A 15,451-nucleotide genomic window follows, 5' to 3' on the forward strand; every position below is an offset into this window, starting at 1 on the left:
TATATACATATATGTGTATATACTTAATTTTTTAAAAAGTATATGTATGTGCATTTATAGTCACAATGTTGTTGTTGTTTTTAAATTAAATACCAAACCCAAAAACCAAAACCTGTTGCCATCAAGTTGATTCCGACTCATGGTGACCCTGAAGGACAGAGTAGAACTACCCTATAGGGTTTCCAAGGCTGTAAACCTTTATGGAAGAAGACTGCCACATCTTTCTCCTGCAGAGAGGCTAGTAGGTTTGAACCACCCAACTTTCGGTTAGCAGCTGAGCACTTAACCAAATAGTACCCCAAGAAGTGAAAACCTCCATGTAAGGATAATCACTATTAGCATTTTGGCAGCCTTCATTCACACATCTCTCAGAGCGTATGTCTGCCATCTTGCCGTACACATTTTGTGTACGTTCTGCTCTGCCATCTGTGTCTAAATTTCACCAATACGCCACGAACATCTATTTCACAAATCACTTTATTTTTTCTTTCTTTCTTTTTCATTTACTAATACCAAAACAAAAAAACCCCATTGTTGTCAAGTCAATTCCGACTCATAGTGACCCCGTAAGACAGAGTAGAACTGCCCCATAGCGTTTCCAAGGAGCGGCTGGTGGATTTGAACTGCCAACTTTTGGTTAACAGCCAAGTTCTTGGATTCTCTTTTTTTCACTTTTTATGTTGAAGTAACTATAGACTGACAGAAATTGTAAAAATAGTACAGAAAGTTCCCGTGTACCCATCATCCAGCTTCCACCAGTGGTGGCATCTTCCAGAACTATACTGCATTATCAAAATGCACCTCACTGGTACAATATAATTAACTAGGCTGTAATGGAGCCCTGGTGACACAGTGGTTAAGAGCTATAGCAGCAAACAAAAAAGTTGGCAGTTTGAATCCACCAGCCACTACTTGGATACGCTATGGGGCAGTTCTACTCTGTTCTATAGGGTCGCTATAAGTTGGAATATATACCTGTATACTCAGAGTTTTACAGTTTTCACATCCACTCATTTTTTAAAAAATATATCTTTGATTATAGATCTATGACATTTTATCTGACAAGCCTTAAAACAATCAATACAGAAATATATAGCAAAAAATATTAAAATCCGTTGTGATATTGTAAAAATGTCATGGGGGTATCTGACCTCCTGTAACTTCACAAGGGGGAAGGAGAATCTAGATCAATAGCCCAAGGCTGATTCCTATGAGGCGGAGGTCAGATATGCCTCCTCTTTCTGCTATCTTTACCAATTCTGACACCAACTGTCATTCCCATAGCGCTCTCTACTTTTCTGCTGGATTCGATAATTCATTGCAATGGCCACACAGAACTCACAGACAATACGCATGATTATGGGGTTTATTAGGAAAGTAACAGGTTACAATTCAGGTTCAGGAATCCTAGGATACAGTTCTTCCTTCAGGACAGCCTCTTCCCAGCTGTGCTCATAGGCATGCTTCTTTTTGGCCCCTAGGCCTCTGCTCTGCTTGGCCAAGAGTTACAAAGCTCTTTTATCTCTCCCAATCAGTGCCTCAAGGCACCCTACTCACCAGTAAGCCTTGGCCCAAAGGCACTCAGCTCTAGCTCTGAGTCTGCAAACCTAGGTGTGCCAAGTACCCAGAGGCACCTTACTCTGCCAGCAAACCTCCTGCCCAAAGGCACTAAGCTTTCTCGCTCCGTGGGCCAGGAAGCCCACCATACCGTCTCTTGCTGCCAGTCTCTGCTGCTGCCATTTCTCTGCCACCACTTCCGGTCATCTTCAGTGTTACAATTCTATCTCTCTCTCCCGGTTCCAGGAGCTTCTCAGCTCAGAGATCCTGGGTCTAAATTACGCTCTCTGCTCTTGACTGTTCTTCCTTGGTGGTGGTGGAATCCTCTTTCCTGCCTCTGGGATGGCTCATTTCAAGCTCAATGGTATGGCAAAACTGACCAATCCCCTCGGTGGGCCACAATTACCCTATTTGCACAGTCCTACCCAATCACTTCGGTGGGAGTTAAAGACCATGGCGTGAAATGCCACACAAAAGCCGTCCATCGGACTGCAAATATTTTCCACAGGTTATTTTTCTCTGTGCAGATACAATTTTTTAAGTATAATAACAACAAAAAAGAATCTTCTAAGATGTATATCATTTTACAATTCGCTTTCTAAAAAATCTTGGACATCTCAATGTCCGTGGGGGAGGGGATGTTGTTGTTAGTTGCCATGGTCCGACCACGGTGACCTTATGTGTAACAGAACGAAATGCTGCCTGAGCCTGAGCTATCTTCATGATTGTTGGTATGTGTGAGTCCATTGTTGCGGCTGTGGTGTCAATCCATCTCACTGAGGATTTCTCTCATTTTTGTTGGCCCTCTACTTACCAAATAATGGGGAGTCGTTGCTGAAGGAGTACTGATTTTCTGTTTGGGGTGATGACAATCTTTTGGAGAGAGATAATGGTGATGGTTGCACAGCATGGTGGATGCAATGAATGTCATTGAATTGTACACTTAAAAATGGTTAAAATGGCAAATTATAAAATTTTATTAAAAAAAAAATTCTTGGACATCTTTCCATGTCAGAACAAATTTAGCTCTACCTCTGTGAGTGTCGTTAGGATAAAAAGTCAGCCCTGTAGCTGCAAGTAGCTGGAAGTAATGACCCAATTTATGTCCAGGCTTAAATCTCCTTGAGCAACGTGATGGCCCCCAACTATAAAAATCTCAGAACTTGAGCCTTGGTGTTTCCTGGCTCTCTTTCCCAAGCAGGGCCCATGAGGGTCCCTCAGCACAAAGGAAAGAAATTGCTTCCCCTGAGAGCAGACAGGCCCTTGTTCATCTTCCAATTGCCCTGGCTGTGTTTGCCGCTGCCACACCTGCTTAGGCCTGAATTACCGTTAACTTCCAGCAAACATTTTTATGAGACATTCACCTTAACAACTTCCAGCAAAGTCACTGGGGGACATGGCGGGGGGCTGGGGAAGGCCCTCTGTTTCCCTTCCCCCATGCCAAGGCTCCTGGCAACTCCTTCCACTCCTGATGTGAAAGGTTCCATTTCTGTTTTTATGCATTTGGCATAAACATTTCTTGCAGCTCATAAACACCTTGGCCATTTTACCAGTGTCGTGAAAGATGTTTACGGCCCAAATATGAAAATGTTGTGAGAATGAATGCCTACGCCAACAGACTTGAGTTATTCTTGGAAAGAAATATCTTCCAGAGAAGACCCAAACCAGGGAGGGCCTGCATGTGAAAATACACACAGGTTGGCATACCTATGTTTAAAACTCTAAACATAGTCCGTGATTCCAACTGTTTACCGTTGCTCGGAGACAGGGTGGTCCTGCAGTTTCAAATGGTTAGCAGCTTCCTGTTTGGTGTTTTTATAGCATTATTATGTTGCAAAGTGAATGAGGCAAAATAAAATAGGAAAAGAGATGCTGGACCAGGAGGTTAATAAAAATCCATTTTGTCACTCGACAGCCTCCCCCAGCACGGCTTCCTTTCCCCTGCCCCTCAGAGTTTCTTTGTATTGACAGATGCCATTTGCTCATTTACGACGTGATAATAAAAACCTTCAGCCTCGCTCAGTGTTATGCTTTTCCTCCCCTAACAGGAGGGAACCAAATGGCTTGTAGCCCCCTCAGCAGGCATTTTTACATTAAAGATGATAACTTTACCATGAACAACATTCGAAAGAACGTTCCAGAAAAGTAGCAGGATTTGACCAGGGGAAGAAAGACCCATGGAAACATCTTAACCACTCAGATGGGCCCAGAAATATTTGTATTTGTAAATGGACCCAGAATTCACATAGATAAAGAACAAACATAGATGAATGGTTGTGCAAGTAGGAGCTTGAACTGCCGTCTACAAAAGCATGTGTAGCTGATGTCCAACACAGGACTCCGCTCAGTTTTGCAATTGGGTTATTTGTATAAAATAAGACATTTAAGCAACAATTGCCTGACTAATATCAACTTTTAACCCATCTTATTGTATCTTATTTAAAAAAAAAAAAAACTTTCTTTAATTCTCTATTATGGATTTATACTTGGTATTTGAAGATTATTTAAAACAATGTGGTACAAAGGTTCATAGCATTTGATTCCAAAAGTTTACATTTTGTAAATTTTTATTGACATCAGTGATTTCCAGTCTTAAAGATTTTTAGCCAGCAGAGCCATATAACTCTTTTCTTGAAACATATATTCTTAGTGCTTCTTACACAAAGGTTCAAATCATAGATGAATTACACCTACTTGCTTCAAACAAGGTCATATTACACAGTTGTGAGTCAAATTGTTCCATCCATAAATATGTCATAAACCATAAATCGGAATTGTTGGTAGACGACAGATGTGTTTAAAAGGACGGTAGACAGATTACTCTGCTGTGTTTTAACATTAACCCTGTAGAGTTTACCAGAAATATTCTTATAGATCACTAATTCTTGTGTAATTATCCTAAAATGTTCTTGTAGTAAATGCAAAGCACATCCTTGATTTAAAAGCACAAATGTGATCATAGTCCACATATTCTGTTGTTTTGGGTTTTTTTTTCTTGTTCCGTTTTTTGTTTTTGTTTTTCTACTTAACTATAAATATATTATGAATGTTGCAGTACATATAGGTCAACCTTACTCTTTTTTAAAAAAAATAAGTTGATTTCTCATATTTGACCGTAATGATAATAATAATACTATTGAGCATTTACTGTGTTCCTAGCCTTGTCTTAAACCCTGTCTGAGCATTAATCTGTTTAATCCTCACCATCAACCAACGAGGTATGTACTCTGAATATCCTTATTCTATAGATGGGAAAATTGAGAAACTGAGAATTTAAGTGGCTGAAAAATAATTAACCACTGCCCTATAATGGACAGTTAAGTTGTTTCCAATTTATTCTGTCAAAATTATTGCAGCAATAAGTGTCCTTGTACATCTATTTTACACACTCCACTATTGTTTGTGTAGGCTTAAATGCCAGGTGTGGAATGGCTGCGCTTCAGGCCAGGTGCCTTTTTCATATTGAAAAGTATTACACCTTCTCCTAACTTATCAACATGGTTAGGTTCCAAAGACCAGGTCATTATGTAAAAATAGACGTTATGCAAAAATGGAGGAGGAGCACATCAGATCACAAAATGGAGAATGACTTCATCATTATATAACTGCCAAATTACATCATTACAAAACTGCCAAGCCACTGAGAATCATGGCTTAGCTAAGTCGACACATAAACTTAACCATCACAGCCAGCGTTACTCTCGCTTTGCACCTCGGCATTCATTACTGCCAGATGTAGGCCTTAATGAGCAAAACAGTTGAACAGTAGATTTTTTACTATTGTCATAAATGCAAAATGTCCAATCACAAAATAGTAAGTGAGGAGAGGGTATTTCCAAATTATTGAGGCTTAATATTTATTCTTCCCATTTTGGGTAGTCTGTTTTAAGCTGAAGTTATATTTTGTTTAGATGGATGGATGGATGATAAATACATGGATGGATAGATAGGTAGATAATAGAAACATGGATGGATGGGTGTATGGACAGATGGATAGTGTCTTAGTCATCTAGTGCTACTCCAACAGAAATACCACAGTTGGATGGTTTCAGCAAAGAAAGTCCATTCTCTCACAATCCAGTAGGCTACAAGTCCAAATTCAGGGCATCAGCTCCAGGGGAATGCTTTCTCCATCAGCTCTGGAGGAAAGTCCATGTCATCAGTCTTCCTTTGGTCTGGGAGCTTCTCTGCGCAGGAACCTCAGGTCCAAAGGACATGCTCTGCTCCCAGCACTGCTTTCTTGGTGGTATGAGGTTCCCATGTGTCTCTGCTCACTTCTCTCTTTTATATCTCAAAACAGATTGCATTAAGACACTGATCTTGTCAACCTCATCAGTATAACCTCACCACAGTGATAGAATTTACAACACATGAGGAGATCACATATAATCTCATCATAGTGGTAGAGTTTACAACACATAACGACATCACATCAGATAACACAATCATACAATACTGGGAATCATGACCCAGCCAAGTTGCTACACACATTTTTTGGGGGACACAATTCAATCCATGACAGATAGAAACCCTTTTCTAAGAGTCTGAGTAAACAGCATTTCATTCTAGTGTTCTCCCCTCTCCCCCAGAGGCTGGCCTAAAGGATTGGGGTAGTTCTCCCAAAATAATGGGGAAATGATTTGCAGGGCCCAAATTTCAGCTCTATCTCCTTTCGTTTTCACTTAGTTATCAAGTTTCAGAGACTTTTAAAATTTAGTTGTTTTGTTTTGGCCTTTTTTTTTTTTCATAAAATTCATTCTAGGGGGCAACATACATGCCAAATGGTGACCCTGAGCAATGGCCCACATTGGGAACAAGGAGAGACTTCATCAGTTTTAGGCTGACTTCATTCCCCAGACAGACACTCAGCCATCCACATTCCTGGCTCCCCTTCCCCTTTTGCAGTGAGTACACAGCAAAGGCAAACACCTTTTACTTCAAAATGGCATATCAATCTGAAATGAAACCAGCCTTCCAAATGCAGGATTCAACACTCGCAAAATCTGAGCGTGAACAAGGAGGCTCTGAGCGGCCACAGACATGCATACCCAATGGGATAGAAACTCACTTCAAGGATTTCTGATGACTTATAGGCAGCCCTGTCATCTGTGAGCGGGGAAGATCAAAGGCTCAACTCGGAGAAGGGAAATGGGGAGAATTAGCTTCCTGCTAGGAGCCTCTCTCGCCCGCAGTAAGCCTGGTGGTTCTTCTGAGAAGCTTATGACCATGAGCTATTTGGCTCTTAATCTGGAGGTTTATTAAGGGCATAGCCACACTTGAAGAAGGGGTATGGAAGTTTGCAGCTTCTTTTGAAGTCCAGCTGATAGAATGAATTGTGATTCAGAACTGTCCATATTTGCAAAGCCTGTAGCTCCTTGCCTACCACACAGTAAACCCGTGGTAAGTTTAGCCATTATTTTTTTATTACTATTAACGTAATGTAATGGCAAAATTGAAGGAGCCCTGGTAGCGCAAGTGTTAAGCACTCAGTTGCTAACCTAAAGGTTGGTGGCTGCACGGAAGAAAGACCTAGGGATCTGCTCCCTTAAAGATTACAGCCTAGAAAACCCTACGGGGCAGTTCTACTCTGTCACACAGGGCCGCCATGAGTCAAAATCACTGACTGAAGCTCAGGTAGCTGAAGTTATTTGCCTAAGGTAGAATTTGAACCCTGATCTTTGGAAGCCTAGCCTGCCTTTACTCTCTTTTGCACCCTTAAATCTACTTGGCTGAGTGATTAAATTAGATGAGGTCTCTATGCCTTTTCTATTGCAGCCAGTGAGTAGAATAGATTGTCCTGCGAAGGTCGGCAACAGCCAACTTTAGCCTGGTTGGAAACCCACAGACTTGGGAGCCCCAAGGACTTGGGTTCAGTCCCCAACCTGATACTATAGCTGTGTGATCTTGGGCAAATCATATTACCTCTCTGGGTCTCAGGTGCCTCTTAAGCAAAATGGAGATACTGGTATCCACATTTCAGGATCTTTACAGGATTAAATAAAATAGTATCTGTAAAGAATCTAGCACTTCCTGGTTCATAATAAGAACTCAGCAAGGGACAATTATTATCATGTGAGGGAAAGAAAGCTGAGATCTAGGTTGTTTCAAAATTCCTACTGGGTGTGGAGACACTACTCTCTCTACCAGGCACCAAAATAACTGGTAAGGTGGGCAGAATAATGGTCTCCCAAAGATGTCCACACCCTACTGTTTGTAACCCGGAAATATATTACATTACAGAAGAATTAAAGTTGTAGATGAAATTAAAAATGCTAATCAGCTGACCTTAAAGTAGGAAAATTTTCCTGGATTTTCCAAGTGGGTCCAGTGTAATTACAATGGTCCTTTCCTGTTGCTGTTGAGTCAATTCCGACTCATAGTGACCCTGTAAGACAGAGGAGAACTGCTCCACAGGGTTTCCAAGGCTGTAAATCTTTACAGAAGCAGACTGCCACATCTTTCTCCCATGGAGCGGCTGTGGGTTCGAACTGCCAGCCTTTCAGTTAGCAGCCAAGTGCTTAACCACTGCACGACTAGGACTCCATACAATGGTCCTTGTAAGTGGTAAAAAGGGAGGAAGGAGAGGAAGGGATTTTTGCCTGTTTTTTTTTTTCTCCGATACTTAAAACTGTGTATGGTACATAATTGATACCCAAATTTTTTTTCATTAATAATAAATGACTAAATTTCTCCATTAACCCACAAATCATTCCTGTGACCATTTTAGAAGCTAAATTTGGAGTTAGGCAAATCCAGAAATTACTTTTTTGGATTGAATTTTTAAAAACAATTTTATTGAGGTAAATTTACATGCCATAAAATTCACCCATTTTAGTTGTACAAGTCAATGATTTTTAATAAATTCTCTGAGTTGTGCAATCATCACTATAATCCAGTTTTGGAACATTATCATCACCCCAATAAAATCCTTCATTCTTGTTACACCCCCCACCCCCACCCCCATTCCCAGCTCCAGCACCAGGCAACTATTAATCTACTTTGTATCTCTAGAGATTTGCCTTTTCGGGACATTTCCTAGAATAACAGATGAGAACTCTAACCACTGCAAGTGGTAAAGCATTCTGATCATTGTATGCACCTCATGGGGCACTTTTATGTTACTGGAAGGCTGGAAAGAGGCACTGAGGATCTTCCTTTAAGGCCAGGGCTTGAGGACTGTGGGCAGGTGATGAGGAGTCAGCAAAACCAGGGATGAAAGTCCCTTGTCAGTACCAATGGAACTTGTATCCTATGTTAGCAATGTGTATTCACAGCTTTGTTATTTAGGTCACACATTTCTTTTTCTCCTTCCTTCCTTCTTCCTTTCCTCTCTGTCCATCCTCCCTTCTTCCTCCATCCCATCTTCCCTCCTTCCCTCCTTTCTTCCCTTCCTCTCTTCCTCCCTCCCTTTCTTCCTCCTTCTTCTCATCTTTCCTCCCCCCTCCTTTCTTTCTTTCCTTCCCTCTTTCGTCCTCGTCTTGTTTTTCCCTCTCTCGTCCATCTAACTCCCCTGAGGACCCACTGTGTGCCAGTCCCTGTGCTAGGCCCCAGATACAGGGTGAAGAAGATGCAAGCAATCCCTGCCCTCAAGGTCTCCCCCTATGCTGCCCTCTGCCTGCAGGTCCCCACCTTTGCCAGCCCACCTGCCCTCCCTGGCTCACTCTCACTCTCCCTCAGCCTCACCCTCGCTCCCTCAGTGGGCTTCCCTGACTTCCTGCCCATCACTTCATCACCCCTTATCGTGATTGCCTGGTGAGCTCTCTTCTTCCCCAACCAGACCCTAAGCTCCATGGGGTGGGGACTAATCTACTGTGTCTTGTTCTCCATGCACTTGGCTGAAGTCTATTCACAAAGTAAGAGCCACAATAAATACTCGTTGAATGAATAAATGATTGTATGAATGAATGGACTTATAGTTAGTAGGGGGACACCAAAATCATTAGACTTGTGACATTTCCCTCATTTCCACTCTCTGTCATTACTTAAATACCAGTGTTCATTGCAGCGCTGTTCACAATAGTCAAGAGGTGGAAACAGCCCAAGTATCCATCAACAGATGAATGGATTAAAAAAAAAAAAAAAGTGGTGTATATCTATAGAATGGAATACTATTCAGCTGTAAAGAGAAATGAAGTTCTAATACATGCTACAACATGGATGAACCTTGAAAACATTAAGCTAAGTGAAATAAGCCAGACACACAAGGGCAAATACTGTATGACCCCACTTATATGAAATATTTAGAATAGGTAAATGCATAGAGATAAAAGTTTATTACTGGTTGCCAGGTGCTGGAGGGGAGGGGGCAAGAATGGGGCATTATTACTTAAGGAGTACTTCCAGTTCTGTCTGGGGGATGAAAAACATTAGAAGATGGATGGTGGTAAGGGTTGCACAATATGGTGAATGTAATTAATATCATTGAATTGTACACTTAAAAATGGTTATAATGACGGCCTCATCTACCCTGAGACCAGAAGAACTAGATGGTGCCCAGCTACCACTGCTGACCATTCTAATCAGGGCCACAATAGATGGACCCTGACAGAAGGGGAGAAGAATGTGAAACAGAACCTCAAATTTGTAAAAACAAAACAAAGCAAAAAACAAAAACAAAAAAAAATCCCAGACCTACTGGACTGGTTGAGACTGGAAGACTCCCTGAGACTACTGCCCTGAGACACTCTGCAAAGCTTGAACTGAAACTAACCCCTAAGTTCACCTTGTAGTGAATAACAAATTGGCTCAGAAAATAATGAATATCACCTGTAAGTACTGTGCTCTTTTTAAAAAAATCACCTATATGAGAGCAAGCAGTCAATGATTACTTTAAAATAAAGACGAGAATGTAAGGGGGCAGGGAAACTAGATTAGCGCAACGGAACAACCAGAATGGAAATAATGAGAATGCTCACGCATTGTGAAGAATGTAACCAATGTCACTGAACAACTTGTGTAGGATTTGTTGAATGAGAACCTAAACTGCTGTGTAAACCCTCACCAAAAACGCAACAAAATATTATTTTATTTTATTTTTTATTTTTATTGTACTTCAGGTGAAGGCTTACAGAACAACTAGTTTCTCATGAAACAGTAGTACACATATTGTTTTATGACATTGGTTAACAACCCCACAACATGTCAACCCTCTCCCTTCTAGACCTTTTTTTTTTGGTGAAAAAGCTACACCATTTCAAAAATTTCTACACGCACAGTTCAGTGACATCGACTATGCTCTTCCAATTGTGCTATTCTCACTTTAGATGAAGGCTTACAGAACAAAATAGTTTCTCATTTAACAGTCAGTACACATGTTGCCCTATGACAATGGTTAACAACCTCACAACACATCAACACTATCCTTACTCAACCTTGGGTTCCCTATCACCAGCTTCCTTGTCCCCTTCTGCCTTCTGGCCCTTGTCCCTGAACTGCTAAAAATATTATTTTTTTTAAATGGTTAATATGGCCAATGTTTTATTGTACATATATTACCATGATTAAAAAAAAAAAAAACAATTCAGGAGAGCAAGTAGCTATTTAAAGGAACACAGAGTGCATTTTCCTGAGATTCATAAGGCATCCCTACCAGATACCAGGCAGGCTTTGATACTATTAAAGCTGTTACTGCCTTAAGTGATTTAATAAGAGCTAGTTGATCATATTTCCAAAACTTTAACTTGTAAAAACAAAAGGTCTATTCCTGCCTACAGGATGGCCAGTGATTGAGTTGAGAGCCCCTGACCACAGGGCCATGGGATGTGCCCACCGTGAAGACAGTCTTACTTTGCCCAGCCTTCTCTGTGCCATTTCATAGAAGCCACTACTGCTGATGCCAGGATGACATCTTCCTTTTGCCGTGACGTTAGCTCCAGGAGCCCTGGTTCCTCGGTGTCTTTTACCCTTCATCTTGCCCTTCTGATTCACAGCCATTTCTCAGGTATTTGGTGGCAGTTATTGTGGCCATGACATAATCTCACAGGATGCTGAGTGCCAGTGAGAGGTGGGGAATCACCTGCCTGTCGTTGCAGGGACCAAGAACATGGTGGGGAGAGCAGAGAGCACCGAGTGGGGAGTCAGGGACCCGGATTGTACATCCCTGGGCAGGTTGCTGATCCATCCTAGCTGGCTCCCCTTCTTGCCAAGGAAGACATGAACTTGAGATTTCTGAATCCTGCCAGCTGGGACTCCCTATCTCTCTCGAATAAAATCCAGGATATTCTCCCCCCTCTCAAGGTCATGTGATTAGCAACCTTAATTCCATCTGTAATCTTAATTCCTCCTTGCCATGTAACATAGCATATCCACAGGTTCTGGGCATTAGGATGTAGGCATCTTTGGAGGCGGGCATTTTTCTGCCCACCACAAGTAGGTACTTATTATTGTTTTCATTGAGACATTGTGACACATCTTTAATGGATAGATGGATGGATGGATGGAGAGACAGAGAGACCAACAGATAGTATAATTTTGGTTGTCTACATTAACGTTTTTGAATAGCAAGGGGCCATCATGTAAGTAAGGAGCCCTAGTGGCCCAATGGTTAAGCAATGACTGCTTACTGTAAGGTTGGTGGTTGCAGCTCCGTGGGAGAAAAGACCTGGAGATACGCTCCTGCAAAGATTACAGTCTAGAAAACTCTATGGGCTACTTCTACTGTGTCACATGGAGTCGCTATGAGTCGGAATGGACTTGACAGCACCTAACAATAACATCCTGTAAGTATACGTGTATAGGGTCATAATTCCAGACACCCTCACCTGGCATGTGTTGATATGTTGCTCAATTATCTCCATGTCAACTCGCTCAGCGACTAGTGTGGCCTCTGATCCTGGGCCTTTTCTTTGACCACGAAGATAAGTGTCGAAGAAGGTGTTAAAGAAGGCACTAACCCCACTGCACCAGGTGCAGGAGTTCGCATCCCATCTTATCTTTAAACCCAGAGAGAGTCTACCGCTGCAGCTGTTGTTTTGTGCATTGATTCTTATTTTGTTTGGTTTCTCTTGCCCGGGTAGTAATGATCTGAATGATCACTGTAGAAAACATCAGAACAGACCAAGAAGCAAAAAGAAAACAAAGATTGCTCATCACCTCACTACCCAGAAATAGCTACTGCTAGCACTTCAGTGGAGTGTCTGGGGGGCGAAAACGGTTAAACACTTGGCTACTAACCAGAGGTTGATGGTTCCAATCCATCCAGAGGCACTACAGAAGAAAGTCCTGGCAAGCTATTTTCAAAAGGTCACAATTGTTGAAAACTCTGTGGCGCACAGGTCTACCGCGAAACACATGGAGTCACCAAGAGTCAGAATCCACTTAGCACCAACTGGCGGTAGCATTGCAGTAGGGTTTTCTTTCTGACTTTTTAAATTTTATGTGCATTGTATTTGCATGGGTTTTTTTTTTACCCCCCTAAGGAACCAGTTTGGTTGTATCCAAGCATTTTGTTGAAGAGACTTCAGCCTCATGTTTTTTTCCCCACACATATTCCTTAACTACAGACATTTAATTCCCTTCTCGCAACAGTCCTAGACTAAGGTAAATACATACCCATGTTTTCTCCCTTGGGTGGGTTTCAAAGAGAATCAAATGGAAATATCTTCTTAAAAATCTTCACAGTCTTTTGTTTTGCTGCCCGAAGTCTTGCCTGACACAGTGTCTATGCCATATAAGCATAACTAATTAAAAAGTAGATTTACTCAGTTGCATTTTGTTTGGATTACATGACAAATGGCTGGCTGATAATTTCCCCTGGATTGAATAGATGGTTGGTGTTGGATGGTTGGTTTTCCCCCTACCGAACTGACAAATTGTTTTGAAATCGCGCGGATACATTCTGACTGAACACCCCATCTCATAGGCAAAACTCATTTCCTGATGGATCTCTCCAGATGTCCAAGGAGTGTATATATGCTTATGCTAATTGCTCTGCCTTCTAAAGAAAGATATTTGGAACTGATATGGATAATTTAAAGTGTTTGCTCTGAATTCCCGTAACCATTACATTTTTTTAACTTAACAAATGATCTTTATTGTTTTGTTTTGTTTGTCTGTTTTCCTCACCTTACAAGAGATTCAGGCATGGTGGAAAAAAAGCTCAAAGAGTACAGAAATATCCAATGTGGAGGTGAAGGTCTTCTGTCAGCCCATCCCCCACATAACCACTGTTACTATTAAGTTACCATTATTTACTTAAATGTTTTACATTGTGACCCATTGAAACAATTCCTGCAGCAGAAGGGAAGTAACTGCATTAAAACTAAATCAGGAGAGCAGACTGTTAATGGTGGTTGTTTCAAGATGGTGGATTATTTGTGACTGTTTTTCTATTTCCTGTTGTTTATCTGACTTCTCTATAACAAATACATGTGACTTGTGTATTTTTTTAAGTTACAAAGAAAGTCAATAGGTTCAGAGAGCCAACTTAACTCGTTATACGTTTGTTGTGGTTTATGTGTGAGCTACTACCGACCATAACTGATAGGCAAATTGCAGTTGTGAAATGGACTCATGGAGCTCCTGGCCTTACCCTCTGGGGTTCTCCTCCTCCTCTCCTACCTCTCCCCCTTCTCTTCCTCCTTCTCTTCCTGCTTGTCCTCCTCTCCTTTTTCTCCTCCTCCTCATTCTCTTCTTTCTCCTCCTCCTCTTCTTTCTCCTCCTATTTTCCCTTCTCCTCCTCCTTCTCTTTCTCCTCGTTCTCTTCCTCCTCTTCTTTCTCCTCCTCTTTTCACTCTTTCTCCTCCTTCTCTTCCTTCTCTTCTCGCTCTTTCTCCTCCTTTTCTTCCTCTTCTTTTTTCTCCTCCTTCTCTTCCTCCTCTTCTTTCTCCTCCTCTTTTCACTCTTTCTCCTCCTTCTCCTCCTCCTCTTTTTTCTCTTCCTTCTCTTCCTTCTCTTCTTTCTCCTCCTCCTCTTTCTTCTCCTTCTCTTTCACCTCCTCTTCCTCCTTCTTTTTCTTCTTAATGGCGCTATTAGTCGCCATGCTTTCCTGGAGCTCTTAGGGCATCAAAATCTTGTTTGGAAAATTTACAGTTAATCCAGAGAATGAAGAAAGCAAACCCTGAATAATCTACCACCTTCCCCAGAAAAACAAACATCATTTTGACATGGTAGTAGCCCTCCTGAGGATGTCAGTTAAATAAACATCCCATGAAGTCAAGATTCAAAGAGTTAGCTCTGGTACCAACTAATTCGCTAATTTCTGATGGCTTATGTTTAAAGTTAATAATAGCACAGTTACAATTGTTTGCTATGTGGCAGCACCGGGACATGAATCTAACATGCCTGCCTGACCTCATTTTATATTCATAACTGCCATGTGAATTAGTAGCTCCATCACCTTCTGGCTTTGCAACCTCAAGTAAGTTACTTCAACTCTCTGGGCCTCTGTCTCCTCACCTGTAAGATGGGGATAATCGTAGTATGTTCTTCATAGGGTTGGTGTGAGCTTAAATGCATTAATACATTCAAATCATATAGAACAGTGCTTGGCACATTGTAACTATTCAGTAAACTTAACTATTATTGTTGTTATCCCCATTTAAGAGGTGAGAACACTGTGACCAAAACAACTTAAGTATGAGCCCAAGGTCGCATAACTAATCAAGGCTGAATCTTCAATCTGAGCCCACCTACGCCACCATTCTTGGTATTAGCCAGGGGTCAGAAAACTTTTTATGTAAAGGACCAGATAGTGAATATTTTAGACTTTGAAGACTAGTGTCTTCTGTAACTATTCAATTCTGCCTTTGCTGCCTGAAAGCAGCTATTGACAACATGTAAACAAATGGATATGGCTCTTTTGCAATAAAACTTTATTTATAAAAACAGATAAAGGGCCAGATTTGGCCCTTGGGCGTTAACTACTGTACAACAGGAACCTACAATGTTATCAACT

General features: G+C 41.4%; 1 pseudogene; it reads right to left on the reverse strand.

Moving 5' to 3' along the window:
* Positions 1-13,640, reverse strand: part of LOC111822594 (cytochrome c oxidase subunit 7C, mitochondrial pseudogene) — a 22,508-nt pseudogene extending 8,868 nt beyond the window's left edge.
* Positions 13,641-15,451: the final 1,811 nt, after the last annotated feature.

The sequence above is a fragment of the Trichechus manatus genome, unplaced genomic scaffold (assembly GCF_000243295.1).
Source record: "Trichechus manatus latirostris isolate Lorelei unplaced genomic scaffold, TriManLat1.0 scaffold00008, whole genome shotgun sequence".
Taxonomy (NCBI): Eukaryota; Metazoa; Chordata; class Mammalia; order Sirenia; family Trichechidae; genus Trichechus; species Trichechus manatus.